This window comes from Morone saxatilis, unplaced genomic scaffold, assembly GCF_004916995.1.
Source record: "Morone saxatilis isolate NCDOM2014 unplaced genomic scaffold, NCSU_SB_2.0 Contig1, whole genome shotgun sequence".
NCBI lineage: Eukaryota > Metazoa > Chordata > Actinopteri > Moronidae > Morone > Morone saxatilis.
Genome location: NW_023339651.1, coordinates 2,760,019 through 2,774,591, shown reverse-complemented (window position 1 = coordinate 2,774,591; position 14,573 = coordinate 2,760,019). Strand labels below are relative to the sequence as shown.

Genomic DNA, 14,573 nt, shown 5'->3' with positions numbered 1-14,573 from the left:
AAAGTCAGTCAATCAGCTGTGTTCACTGGAGCATGTTAGAAAAGAGAGATGAATCCTGTGTCCCTCTCCCTCTCCCCATATTAAGACCGGGTTAGCTCTAACAGAAATCTAATTTGTGAGCCCACTGGGGGGTGGGAGGTGGTGGTGGTCGTGATGGAGAAGTTCGGAGTGTGCAAGGCTTCATCTTCCAGCAGCTTTTCTTTGTAAATAAAGCAAACTTACAGGAGGGTCTACTAGTTTCAACATAAATCCCTTAATGTTCATTTTAGCAGCAATACACGGACAAAAACGGCTGTAAATACACAGAATGAACATGCATCCTCCGCCAAGCTGGAGGGGATGAGGGGATGCCCTGGCTGTGTTGTTTGTCATCCATCCACGGTGCGCCCCCCTCCCCCCTCAGCCACCCCAGGGGAAATGAAAACGCAGCAGACCAGAGGGAGGGAAGAAGACGAGTCAGAAGGGAAAGCTCAGTCAGCCGTCGCCGTCTTCGTCAGCACTGGAAAATTACACTTCCACCCACTAGTTCTGATCAAAACAGGATGGTTTGTTTTAAAGTCTTGTTGTACTTGGGTCAGTTGGGGTCGTAGGCGGTGATATTGGTGGTCTCATTTCTGACAAATTGTGCACAGAAAAACTATATATTGTAAAGAAATTATTATCAGGCAAACAGTAATTAAAAGAACTCTCCAGACAAGTATTAAGCATATAAAAATATCATAAAACTTCTAATAGGGTGCAGGTCTCCTTTTAGTGGATATAATAAAAATTTGAAATAGAAATCTGGATGTATAAAACCTCTTAAAGCCCACTGGGTCGCCAGCTTGAGCGAGTTTTGTGCGAAAAGGAATTAATAAAGGTCGGGTGAGTTTTCAGTGATTTAAACAAATAAACACCCAGGCTATTATTAGAATAATGTGTGTCTGATGTGTTTTATTGCACAAAAAAATAATAAATTCCACATTAAAACCCTTCAAAAGGTATCTACTTCTTTACTACTTTGTTAAAAATCACATGATCTATGAATATGCTGATTTTATTAATTCCTTAAGTTTTCTAGCTGGACACAAAATGTCTCCAATTTTACTGGATAATTTCCAATTTAGCCCTTCGCTAACTGGATTGGGGATAAAATGTAAATTATAGACTTTGAAAATGTTACTGGATCAAATTATGATTTTGCGTGGGTTTTACAGCCAGTGTGCGTCATGTGACGGACGCCATTACTGTAGATACATGGTTCGGCTACTAGGAATCCGCCATGTTGAACCGACCTTTCACATTTTTTAACTGGTTTCGCGGCCTCCATAGTTTCTTCTACACACTTGGAAGGCTGAGTGATATTCAAATGGTTGCAATCTGCAGCTTCACCACTAGATGCCACTAAATCCTGGACCTTTTAAAAGGCGGTTTAAGGCTACGTTAGTGTCTTTAATTATGTTAAAACGTCCTTTTACATGAAGAATGGGCTTCCATACAACTTCTTGGCTCATTTCTGTGATTTTAAAGCTTCTTAAACATCCTGTAAACGACAAAGCTGGCTTTACAAAACCTGCTGTTACCAGCTAGATAGCAAGAGACTCTCAATTTCCAAAACATGGAGGTTTCTAATTGGCTTTTTTAATATATATATATGAGCATGTGCTTGACAAAAGACGGCAGACAGGAAAAGTATTGCTGTCAAAAGCAGGAGTGGCAGGATGAAGAGAGGAGATCAATGATACGCCCTTGTGTTTGAAATAATTAAATCCAAAGTCAGACTGAAAGTGAAACCAAATCAACTGACTGTAAAATATAGACACGTTTTCACTGGAAGGAGAAGCTGTCAGGAAATTACACTCACTCACGTATACAACCACATCCAGATCTGTCAGATTTACCCCGCACCAGTCCACTGAGTGCATCCTCACCCCACGGGGATATGAAATTACCTCCACAACAAAAGCCTCAGCATGGATCAGACATATATTCCATTCAATAGATCCTGTATTGAGCAGTTGAAGTGCTAATCAGGTCAAAGCTGGTTTCTCCTGTTTATCATCATTCAGCTTTCTTTCTTTCTCAGATAGCATCTCCCTTTTGTCTCCCGCTGTCTCACACACACAATAATATATCGCCTGCTGGTCATTATATAGACGCTACAGCCAGAGGAGACACCGTGCAGCCGCCTAAAGGGTTCATTAATCATTAAAATGATAACAGGAAATAATTTTATTTCAGTAATAGCACTCTATCAACCTTCTTCTTTCCTGTACTTAGATATGCTACGTGATAGGCCAATGTGTGTTGAAAAGAAACCAGATTTCTAAGATGGATAAAAGCAACATATACAGCATATAGTCAGATCTTAAGTTGGCTAATGTTGGCAAATAGCTACCTAACTAGTTAGCCAGCTAAAGATTGACATATATTAACTAGCATTAACTGACTTAAGATGCAACTGTATATATATCACTTTTATCTTTTAATCATCTCCAGTTTTGCTGACTTTTTGACTTTTGACTTTATGATCTTTATGCCATATTCTCTATATTTTTGTCATGTGATTTACTTTTTAATTGACCAATTTGTGTGCAGTGTATTTGTAATTCATCCAATAAAATTACAGCAGTGTGTATGACTTTCATGATGCCCTTGCAACATAGGAAATAACATCTTCAAAGCACTATATTATGTTATATTAGCAAAACAATATGGCAGTATAAATAAGAAATAAATAACACACTGACAGCACAGAGTCGCCCCCCTTGGCGACAGGCCTGAAACACTATGAGCTCATGCAGAGACAAGCGCATTATATATTCATTATATGTGCACATGTGTATATAACATGCATACATGCTTTTATCTTATTATTTTGTTCCCTCCAGGAGCTCTGAAGTCCTACCTGCGGGAGCTCCCTGAGCCATTAATGACATATGAACTCTACAATGACTGGATCCAAGCCTCCAAGTCTGTATCTCCTCAGCACCATGTTGTTGTTAGAGCAGTGCCTATGGCGTACATTTAAAGTTTATACACGTTCAACCTTTGTTTTATTTCTAAATATTTCTTCTTCTTTTTTTGTCTTCCTGCAGCATTCAAGATCAAGACAAGAGACTGCAGGCTCTCCTCAACGCCTGTGAGAAACTACCCCCAGCCAACAATAACAACTTTAAGTGAGTCACTGTTTCCATGTTTCACTCCTTGTGGTCCTCTCCTGTTTCTTCATATGTGGTTTAATATATCCGGGGCTAAATTCACCCGGTGCACAGAGCTAGGATCTAGTTGTTGAATTCTGGGTTGGTTTAAGGCTTTTTTTGCAAATTAAAACAAAGGCCGATCGAGTTACTGCATCAAACTTATAAGAAATGGATCCAAGCAGCAACACAGGCGCTGCTGGGAGAACTTATCCCCCCAATAAACACACATAAACATGATATTTTTTATACCAAAATACCAAAAGTATAGCACATAGGACAAGGTAGAGGTGGTGCAGGTCAGTTTTTCTTTATCTTTTTTCCCTTGTGTTATTTTTTACGGCTATAAAAACAAAGAAAAAGAAATCAAATCCATAAAGAAATGCAAGTAATAAAAACAAAACACTAAAAGAACAACTCTGTTACATATATTACATTTACTCCATCACATAAAGTTACCATATCTTTTGAATCCTTATATTGTTTGACTCCTGCTCACTGTCTCACTTACTGCTGAACAAATAGTTTATTATATTTATACACATGACTGTTCTCAGACCTTTTTCTATAATATACCCCCCCCCCCTTTTGGAATAATTTCCGCGAGGCCCCGAGGGCCTGTTGCAGCACAAGAAGAGGCGCGCGGCGCTGTGGGTGCTGCGTATATAAAGAGGGGTGCAATGCAGCACTGCACCGTCAGTGTCTGATTTAACTGTAAAAGGCACAATGTCTAACCTCATTTAAACACATTCTTGCAGATATTAACTGCATATTTTTGGCCACATCATTTACCTTAATTCTTCTTGTTCTGTGATGGTTTATGGCAGTTAATGATTGCACTGAAAACACAAATATTGACACTGTAGTGAAAGGTGTGTAATGTTGCTGGTATAATGTCGATTTCACCCCTTTCACTGGAAAAATCAGGTGACAGCTCGACTCTGAAGCCTCACTAACCTCAGATTGGCTCTTTTCTAAGTATGCTAATTCATCGTTTAGAGAGTTTTAAGTCCTGAGCTGCGCTACGCTTGCAGATTTGAGTTGAAGGACTTGTTGCTCCAAATACAAATTAAAAATCAAGGCTTGTGACAAATCAACAAGCACATCGATGTAGGCAGAACAAGGCCCTGTTCTCCCTCTTCCTTCCCTCCTGCTTCCTCTTTACTCTCCAGTGAATCTCTCAGTTGTTGTCCTCCAATCAGGAGTATCACTGAACTGAAGAAAAAGCTTCTAATCGACACCCGCCAGAAAAAAACCCAACCCCGTTGACCTCAGTGTGAAACGGTGCTGAGAACTGCTGCTGTATTTTGCTGCTGGATTAAGACGAGTCGCGGATATTTGCTGTAGGGCTTGTCTCATGATCTAAAAAAGAGGAGGCACAAGGAAGAGGAAGACGGGAGAAAAACTGAAAGAGCGAGATACTGCAGGACTTGTCAGTGTCATCATCGAATCGCGCAAATAAGGGCGTATTTTTAGACAGTCGTCCTCTGAGAAGACCTGTCAGACCTGTCCAGATGATCGCTGCTCGCTGGAATGAGCTGCCTGATGTTCATTCAACTGTGGTTCAGCTCAGGATGAGTCATTCAGCTCGGCTGCTCGCACAGAGCCACAGAAACACACTAGCCCATTTTAGAGCCCCCATGAGGAGACGGAGGAATAGTAATAACAGTTTGCTGTAATAATAAGCTTTTGGTGCTTCGGGAAGGCACAGAGGAAGCACATTGTTCTATATGTGTACTGTGAGTCTGTTGTTGGATTATTTAAACCTAAAGAAATCAGGGTGGGAAACCTCACATACAGGTACAGCTCAGCATTGTTCTGTTATTTCCCACATTTCTCACTTTACATGTCTCATTTTACTTCCCAGTATATAGCCTATTGTACTGGATCCCAACCTCCTTCCTTTAGGGAACCCTTTTCTATCATTTAGTAAACTGACTCAGTGATATTTCATATTATATTGAAAACTGTACAATGAACCCTAACCCTAATAGGAGGAAGTTTGTGTAAAATAAGTGATTTGGATGAATTTTTAACATTCTGTCTGTATTATGTATAAAATATAAAATAATTTTTAACAATAATACGTATTCAATAGGCTTCTTTATTGACAAATTTAGTTGACCATTGTTTTATTGGACAATTTACATTTATTGTAAATTGTAAAAGATTGGGAACAACTGCCCTAATGACAAAAGAGTAGCTCTGTAGGAATGTGGCTTTACATTTATCCCAGCATCAACTGGTACCATCTTCTAACCCAGGCAGATAGACTAGTGGTTCTGGATCTGGGGGTCAGGATCCCCATTAGGGGTCGGCAAAGCTTCACAGGGAGTCGCGAGGCCTTCTTGGTTTTTAGGGATGTACGTACTTAAAAAATATACACAGTAGTACAGTTTTTCCCAAACTTTGTTTTTTCTCGGGACACACTTTTTAAAATTGACCAACCTCTGACCATCACATCATAATTTAAACCATCGCTTTTGAAGAGATTGATAAACCACAACTTCATCATCAGTAAATTCACATGTTAAATACTTTATAAATGAAATAAAATAAAGGCATTGAGGTTGTGCACTCTCTTTGTGAGATAAGAGATATGTGCATTTAGGAAAAGTTAAACCTTATCAGTAAAACAATGTACACAATTTAAATACTTTTTAACTCACAGTAGCTGTAATTTAGAGACCCCATCTCCTCTTGCATAGAAGCGACTTTAGTTTTTATATATCGCAGCTGTTCTGTGAAAACTATGTAGCTCCAGATTTGGTGATTTTGTATTTTTCTGTTTCTAAAGTTAAATAAACCATTAAAAATCCATTGGATGTGCTGACAGCTGAAAACACAGCTGTCTTCCATTTTATATACTGTGGCACAAAATCACAAATTAACTTGAAGAGCTCTACAATCTGCATAACGCACTTGATATACAGCATACAGCCGGGTTTCTGGTCATATTTCCACACTGTGACTGTGAAGCACTTCTAATGTTCAATGTATTCATTTGCAGTCACTTTGCTAAATGAATGTACTGTTTCACTGACTGACCTATTTCTTGTGTCTGCGTTAACAGGTATTTGATCAAATTTCTCTCCAAACTGACTGAATACCAGGATGTGAACAAGATGACGCCTGGAAACATTGCCATCGTCCTCGGACCGAACCTGCTGTGGATGCACAACGAAGGGTAAGATAGCAGAGACACACAGTGACGCTAGTTTACAGATTTTGATACTGTAAAACTACTGTAAAGCAGGTTCTAATTAGAGGCCTGTTGTTTCGTCCTTGTTTTTTACAGAAACCATAAGCACCAAAGAATGATTAGTTACTGATATGTTTTTTTGATAGAAGTAATGAATAGAAGTAATATTCATACTAGTTTAAATTTCCCATCTTTGCTGACTTTTGTGCAAAAGGAATTAAAGGCCTGTCCCAAATAAAGGCAGGTTGAGTGCAGGGACTAAAGCAAATAAAGGCCTTGGCTATTATTTGAGGTTAACGATATTAACAATATAAAATACAGTTTTAAATGAGACATACACATGGGGTATTTGGAGCATTAGGCTGATGATATAAATAATCTAAAACTAGATATATATATGTTCTTTCTCTGTGCCATAGAGCTTCATTGTTGTCCAGAAACTATTAAAAACACACTGCTGATCCTCCATTACCATCAACACACATTTTGACTCACACACACCTTCCTGCTGCTGGAGATGCTCACCTGGGGCCTCATTACAGAAACTTCCTGAGTCTAAATCTTATCTCAGGTTCGGATGCTATTTAGGATTTTTGGACCATGTATTTATGGGTATATATATATCTCACCATATTTGTATTAATCCATGGCTCAAAATAGTCCCCGACATACATTTTTATTCTCTATATGCTTGTTCCAACATTTTCAACAATGGAACATTCAATGTATTGTGCATCATTTAAATAAATATAATACATACATTTTTAACACATTTCTGAAAAATCTTGGTCTTGTTATTTGAATAAGGTGAATTTGAAACAATTTTCTGACCACACAATCTGGAGCTGTCATGGTTTGACAGGTTAAACAATATATTTCTGACTTGTTTTTAAAGATTTTATGTCTTCAGTAGGAACCAGTGGTCTTTGAGTGTCACAGAAAGTCAGGAAGTATTTAGGAGACGAACTAACAAGTTGTTTTTTGTCTTTTGGGGGATTTGTTGACATTAAAACTGCACTTTTGGTTCATTTCCCAATCCATGAGATGGCAACCAAATGAAAGTTAAAATATTTTAATCCTTACGGCTGCTGAAGTCTAGAAATGGCAGCATTTTATCAGCTCAAAGCGCTTGAAAAGTTTGCAAAAGAATCCAAACTGCAAAAGTTTTTCCTACTTTAACTTAGTGGATGTAGCAGACAGTCAGACTCTCATGGTTTCCTCTGTGGGGAACTCGGGCCGCTAACATTCATGATGCTGTTTAAAGTGCCACGAGTACTAATAACGAAATGGCCAACAGGCACGAGGCTCCAACACATCCAGAAGACGATTTATCATAAAGTGTATTCATAACGATGATGACTTAGCAGTTTGGAAAGGGTGAAGGACACTTCCCTTATATCTCTGTAAATCTTACAAACTCTTTATCCCTCTCTAACTTTTAATTAGTATTTTAATAGCCCACATTTCAGAAACTGTTTTAATTTTCTCCTTTTAATGCTTCCGCAATATCATGAAAATGTGTTAATCACCGCCTGAGTGTAAATTCTTACGATCCAGACGGCTACTTTTCCTCGACGTCCCACCATTAAAAAAAAAAACTTCCTCTCTGTTCGCTGCAGGAACATCACAGAGATGATGACCACAGTTTCCCTGCAGATCGTCGGCATCATCGAACCCATCATCCAGCACGCCGACTGGTTCTTCCCTGGAGGTGAGTTTTGTTTCTACAGTGGAGTGTGGATTTCTTTAATGAAATAAAACGCTGAATTCTTTCTGTATCTCGTCGTTTTCTTCTGTCTCTCTTTTTAGAAATCGAGTTCAATGTCACGGGGAACTACGGCAGCCCAGTCCACACAAACCACAATGCCAACTACAGCTCCATGCCGTCTCCGGACATGGACCAGGTCGATCGTAGGCAGAACGACCAGAGTCGACGGCCGCTCAGCGTCGCCACAGACAACATGATGCTGGAGTTCTACAAGAAGGACGGGTACGACCCTTCTGTCTCAGCTGGGATTACATTTTCATTTTCAACACATTTAGCTGCAGTTCCAGGGTTGGTTGAGCGTACGTGATCTTTTACAGCATCCTGTCAACAGAGCCGACAGTAAACAAGGTCCAGGCTCCGTCTCAGACAGGTGAATTATCCACAGAGGTCTCCTCCTCTCCAAAACAAACAGATACGATTATTAAAACCGCTAAAAACACAGAATAAAGCAGTTCACACCTAAAAATCACTGGCTTCTCCCACGCTGTTGGACAGACAGAAGGACGTCCCGGAGGGCTGCGAGCCGAGCTGCTGCTACCGTTAGTCATCATTGTTTCTCTGATAAACTTAAGATCCAGACGTCCTTCCTATAACTAAAATCCTTCATGTCCGGTTTAATCTTAGAGTAAAAAAGCCACCAAGATCTAAACAGTGGGATGGTAAAAATGTGGCTTCAGGGACTGGATTAAACAGTCAATGTATGACAGCTTCTGGCAAACAACCACTACGCTGACGCAGGCACAAAGGGGATATGACGCCATTGACAGGCGACTGGTGAATGATTGTTGGAACATTTGGGATAATGTAAGAACACAACTCAACTACATAGATAACATAGAGCCAGAGTTTATAGACATTTTAAAGCAGAAATGTTTTATATCTTCAACTGACATAACTAATGTGCTTATTTTAACTCAAACATCATCTTTTCCCAAAGCCAACCAAATACTTGTGATGCCTAACCAAACTGCAACCATTTCACAACGTTAACCACGTGTTTATTATCATTACCATGACGACGAAGGTCACCTGACTGCGTCCTTTCCTGCACGTCCAACTCCACTAAGATATTAGGGGCACAATCCTGTGTATTTTTGGGGAAAAACAGGCCTTCAGAGCGGTAGGCTTTTGTCTTTGGGATAAGAAGCTGTCAGACAAACAGCCTTTTGGTTCACTGCTGGGGTTTTCTGAACAATGGGCAGTCCCCCCACTCAAAGTGCTGCATTCATTACCACCATCTGAATGAGTTGCAAACGTGTGTTCAGGAAACCAGAACTGTGTGGAAAAACTGCTCCAACAATCCTCTCTCTGCAAGTCAGAGGAAACTCGTCTTAAACAAGCCCACTCATCTAAATCCTCCTAGTGATTACGCACACAATCATGTCGCTCTGCCTCTGAATCAATCAGCAGTCTCCTCTGCCTCTGCGGCGTCCTTACAGCTTCATTCAGGGTGGATCCTAACTGACAGCTCAGCTCAAGTTAATTTTTTTTTTTCTCTCGTGGAAGCACGTAAACTTTCTGCTCGACCGCCTTCTGACAGGGTCGGACGTGTGAAGTAAGAGTGAGGAGAGAATTCCCTACTGATTACACAAGTTTCTTGTGAGAAGTGACCTCGGTGTAAAGCTCAGTTTCACTACGAGGTGGACAGAAAAAAATACTGTATCACTCCGAAGCTGCAGCACTTGCCTTTAAGCTTTTCATGCAGGCGAGTGAGAGGGCTAAGAAAGTGGGAGAGAGATGACATTTAGTCTGTGAAATGAGGAATCTGACAATCCTCAAGCTTTGGAGGATTAGCTGAAAACCTTTCTTTCTCTTTCTCTTTCTGTCTCTGTGTCTCTTTCTTTAATGCTTTAATACACCCTTGGTCTTATCAGGCCCTGCGGGGAGTCTGAGCTCTGCAGCACTGGGACCACAAGTAGCCCAGCTAATTAAACCAGGACCAAGTGTGTGTGTGTGTGTGTGTGTGTGTGTGTGTGTGTGATCAATATAGAGCTCAACTCTCAATAGAAAACACTCTTCAGAACTCGCAGCCTCAGCACAAAGAGGCTGCTGCTCCTTTGAAAGAGAGGTTGTCTTAGTTTTTATGAACAAAAGATGTTAGATTTAGGTCTGTACAGAGTTGTAAAGTTGCATTTTAAATTTTTTTTACATGGTGCACATTCTTCTAAAAGGTTGTGATGTTGAGACAGTAACATTTCGCTGTCCTCGGGGATCTGTGGGCCTCGTCATGTGAGGAATAAAAACATTATCATCCTCTGTACGCAGCAGGACCGGCTGAAGGACACACACTGCACTTACCTCTACATTAATCTGACCAGTGGGAATAATTTATAGGTAGTCATACAAGGTTACATACAAGGTAGAAAGTACTGCAGAGTGATAGTGAAGATTTAATCAGAGGAAAATGGTTGGGCAGCATCTGGTGCACTAACAAACTAGGTAATAAAGTTACATTTTAAACATTTAATGAACACAGTTAGCAGTTTAAAGACTTTGAAGACTCTACACTAGATGGCCATAAGTATTCAGACACCTGAACAAAGTATGTGGACACCCATGTGTGCTCTTACTTCGAAACCATAAAATGTTTTGGTATTTTGGTGAGTTTGAGAGTTAAGATGAGAAGATTGAAACCACTCGCATGTGTTTGAGAGCAGCTTAGCTTAGCATAGAGACTGGGAACTGTTTATTTCCAATGACTTCCTGGTGTCTTGTCGCACATACCCCCCTGTAACACCACAGACTGATGCTAGTTTGCAGCTGTTTTTTAACCCACAAAATTTAGTTAGTTTTACTTTAAATGTTTGTTGTAATCAGTTAAATGAACTTTGAACAGTTTTACAGTGTGAATGTTGTAATCTTGATGCATTAATGTACCAGATTGTCACCACTGCCAACTAACCACACTGCAGCTGCAAGCAACCGTTGATTTTTGGGGGATTTTCTTGTATCCATTAGGGAAAGTTTGACCTAATTAGGGCTAAATGGAAGGAAAATGTCCTCTCTGGGTTTCGACGTGGTTGAAGCACTACAGGGAGAGCACATTTCACCCCTCAAATAGCTCTCCTCGTTACACTCAGTGTGACTCGGGTCCCCTTGCGGCCTCCTGCCAGGCCAGCCTCCCCCCGTTTGCTCCTCCATCTCGGCTCTTGTCTTAAAAGTCTGCTGCTTTGATAACGATGCTGTTTAATGAGCCCGGGGAGACTCCTGTCTTCCATGATCCTTACTCCTGTCCTCATTGTGCTTGTCTCTGTTTTAACTATGCAGCATTAGGAAGATACAAAGGTACAGTATAGATCCTTTTCCTCCAGTCATCCTCTCATCGGCCTATTCATCATCTGTTCGTCTCCGCCGCCCGTTGACAAGGACTGTCTGTCATTTGTCGTGTGTTTAAATAAAGTGACACACTTGGACTCCTATAGTTCAATGTCTCCGACAGAGTGGGGTGGCAAATGAGTGACTTGGACAAAGCAGGTCTTTCTTTCTGTGTTTACATAAGTAGCATCTTTGCAGTTTCTGGCAGTGGATAAACTTGTTCAGCCTGAGAGCACAATAGCCTCTTGTTGTTTAGTCTTAGCCAACCACATACTGAAGTTAGTTCCTGTTTTACCTGACAGATTAACAGATTAAACATTGATGAAATTGGACATTTTGGGAACATTTATTTGCTTTTTGCTCATGTGTGTACCAAAGTTATTATAATTAACTAAAACTAAACTAAAAAAACTAAATCTAGGTGTGACAAAACATTTTAGTTTACTGAAATAAAAATAAATGAGTCAACACAACAAATTGAGACTGAATCACTGTTTGGATTGTAACTATTCTAATAAATACCCTCATAAAAAAACACTCAAACTAATAAAAACTAAACTGAATTGAAAACAAAAAATAAAAATACAAAGTAAAAAGTAAAAAATAAAAAAATAAAAATGACTCTACAGCTATGAAGCTACAGTTAGCAGCCGGTTAGCTTAGCTTAGCATAAAGACTGGAAGCAGAGGGAAACTGTTAGCTAGATGCTCATTCGAAATAAATATTACGTAGTTTGATGAAAAATTGAGGCTATTTTAATTCATGTTTATTACAAAGCACAACTCAGGAGGGAAAGAGCCTTTTTGCTAACTCTGGCATTCATTTATATTATGTGTTTTTATTCATTTGCATCGTCTCTTCTCTTAAATAAAGTAAACTCATTGTTTTAGTGATCGTCAGAGCAAACGCAAGCAATATTAATAACTTAATAACCTTTATCAATGCTTCATCAGAAGCTATAACACAAAGTAAGCTAGTTGAAGGTTGAAACCTAACATTAGTTAAACCCCGGAGGTAAGAGAACAATCAGAACCGAGACTTTTGACTTAAGTTAGCAACTGGAAGTTAAAAGACAAAACTGGGAAGAAATAGTCCCTCGTCTAACATCAAACAAAGAAAGTGAATCAGGGTGTTTCCCAAAATGTCCAAACTGGTCTTTTAGTTATTTTTATGATCTTATAATATAACCATAACATCTTATTCTTGTTCATTTCATCCAAACTGCTCTTGTGCTGCAGTTATCTAAATATTTCACCTCACTCATACGTCACAATCATGTAGGAAAAAATGTGTCATTGAAAAAAGGGAATCATACATTGAAACAAGGACACTGTGTAGATAAGATGTTGTTCTTTGTTCCTGCATGCTGAGGATCGTGGGTGCCCCCATACGAGGCTGTGTGGGTGGAGCACAGAGACCCTAGAAGCTGATCCAGGGTCAGACCTTTTTTAGATCCCTCCTCAGCTCCCCACTTGACGATCAGTTCAGGGTGTGGAAACCTGACCTCCCCCCCTCCTTCTTGAACCTCACACACCCTTGATTTGATTGGCTGTGCATCTCTGTCCCACTGCAGCATGGGTGTCAGGGTGATGGACACTTCTTGGGTGTCGCGCAGGGGCTCGTCTTCTACGCGTAAAAGCTCTTCCACGCCACCGAGCGTGCATCCCCCTGCCCCGCCCACTGACGCTCTCGTCCCCGAGCAGCCTGGGGAATTCTCTGCCTCCCCCTCCCCCACCCCTCCTCCCACTAGCAGCGACCGAGCCAGGTAAGGCTGTCGTGCCCCCTTTCCCCCTTCCCTTACCTCACCCCTCTCCCGTCCTCCTGTTTCACCCCCACACACACCTCCCACCTGCCGCTGATCCCTCCCCACCGCGTGTGCTGCTGCGTCCTGCAACTGACACCAGAACAGCGCTTGACCCACGTTTTCTTGTCTGTTGATGTTTCTCTCCCCTTCCCCACCCCTTCCACGAAATGCTCATCCTCCCACCTCTGTGTCATTTTTGTGATTGCTCTTTAAGTTCTTCTTTTTGTAGAGTCACGTGTGGAGTTCATTCTCATCGTATCGTGTGGCGCAAGTGAAGATTTTATGTAGCAACATAACAATGTGTGGAGGGAATAAAGTTGAGGAAAGTTCATCCGTAGTTCAGTAGAAAATGGTTCACTGCTGCATGTGCATGAATTATATATCTGTTTTGTTTTTTGCCATTTAGTCCAAGCATCATGAACAGCATAACAGTCCATTGTCGCAAGGCCCTGCAATGGATGAGGTGATAAACTTTCTGTTTTATCTCATTTATATGATTTGAAAACCACGGAAGTTCATGAGCACCTATCCTTTATTTCTTCTTTACTGTCCCCCCCCCCGAGTCCTCNNCCCCCCCCCCCCCCCCTCAGAGTCCTCACTACTTCCTGACACAATAATTAATATTCGCCTGATTTCCTCCCTCACCATGGACCAAACTTAAACACACAAATCAATACAACCCGCTTCTCTTCCCCTTTTAGATACTATTCAACTCCTAACCTCTGGAGCTCAGTTCCCCATGAGACACTGATATGTTTATCATTGCAGCTCGGATGATGCATCCTCCAATTGGTCGGACTCCTGTTACGCCTACCCCTCCCCTGAGGAGGAGAGGCTGCCTCCCCCTTACCCTTCTTCCTCATCTTCCTCCTCCCGATCCTTCACCACCATTTATACACCCGAGCACCTCCGGGTATGCGTCCGTCGCTCCCAGTCCCGAATCCGTGCTCCCGGCCCGTCCCCCCCACCGCATGGCTACCCAGCCGCCCCACTCCCCACTCCCTTTGCCCGTCCCCGCAGCTTGACGTCACTCACCCCAAACCCACTCCCTGCACCTGCCCAAACAGGCCTCCCTGTCCGACGCCTCGCATGCGGCCCTGTCCGAACCGAATGCTCGTCCTTACTCGTCACGATTTGTTCCTGGGCTCCCCCAAACCCCCCAACACCCCCCTATCTGCTCCCCCCCCATGGGCAGCCTGTGCCTGTAGCCGGGAGAGAGGAGCCAAGCTGACTAGGTAAATACAGAACCCCGCTCAACTCGTACTTCCAACACAACTCACACACAAATGAAGAGAGAGAGAGAGA

The 14,573-nt window shown here is 41.4% G+C and overlaps 1 pseudogene; it reads left to right on the top strand.

The window, feature by feature from the left end:
* LOC118333424 overlaps positions 1 to 14,573 on the top strand; it is a 38,159-nt pseudogene that overhangs the window by 15,729 nt on the left and 7,857 nt on the right.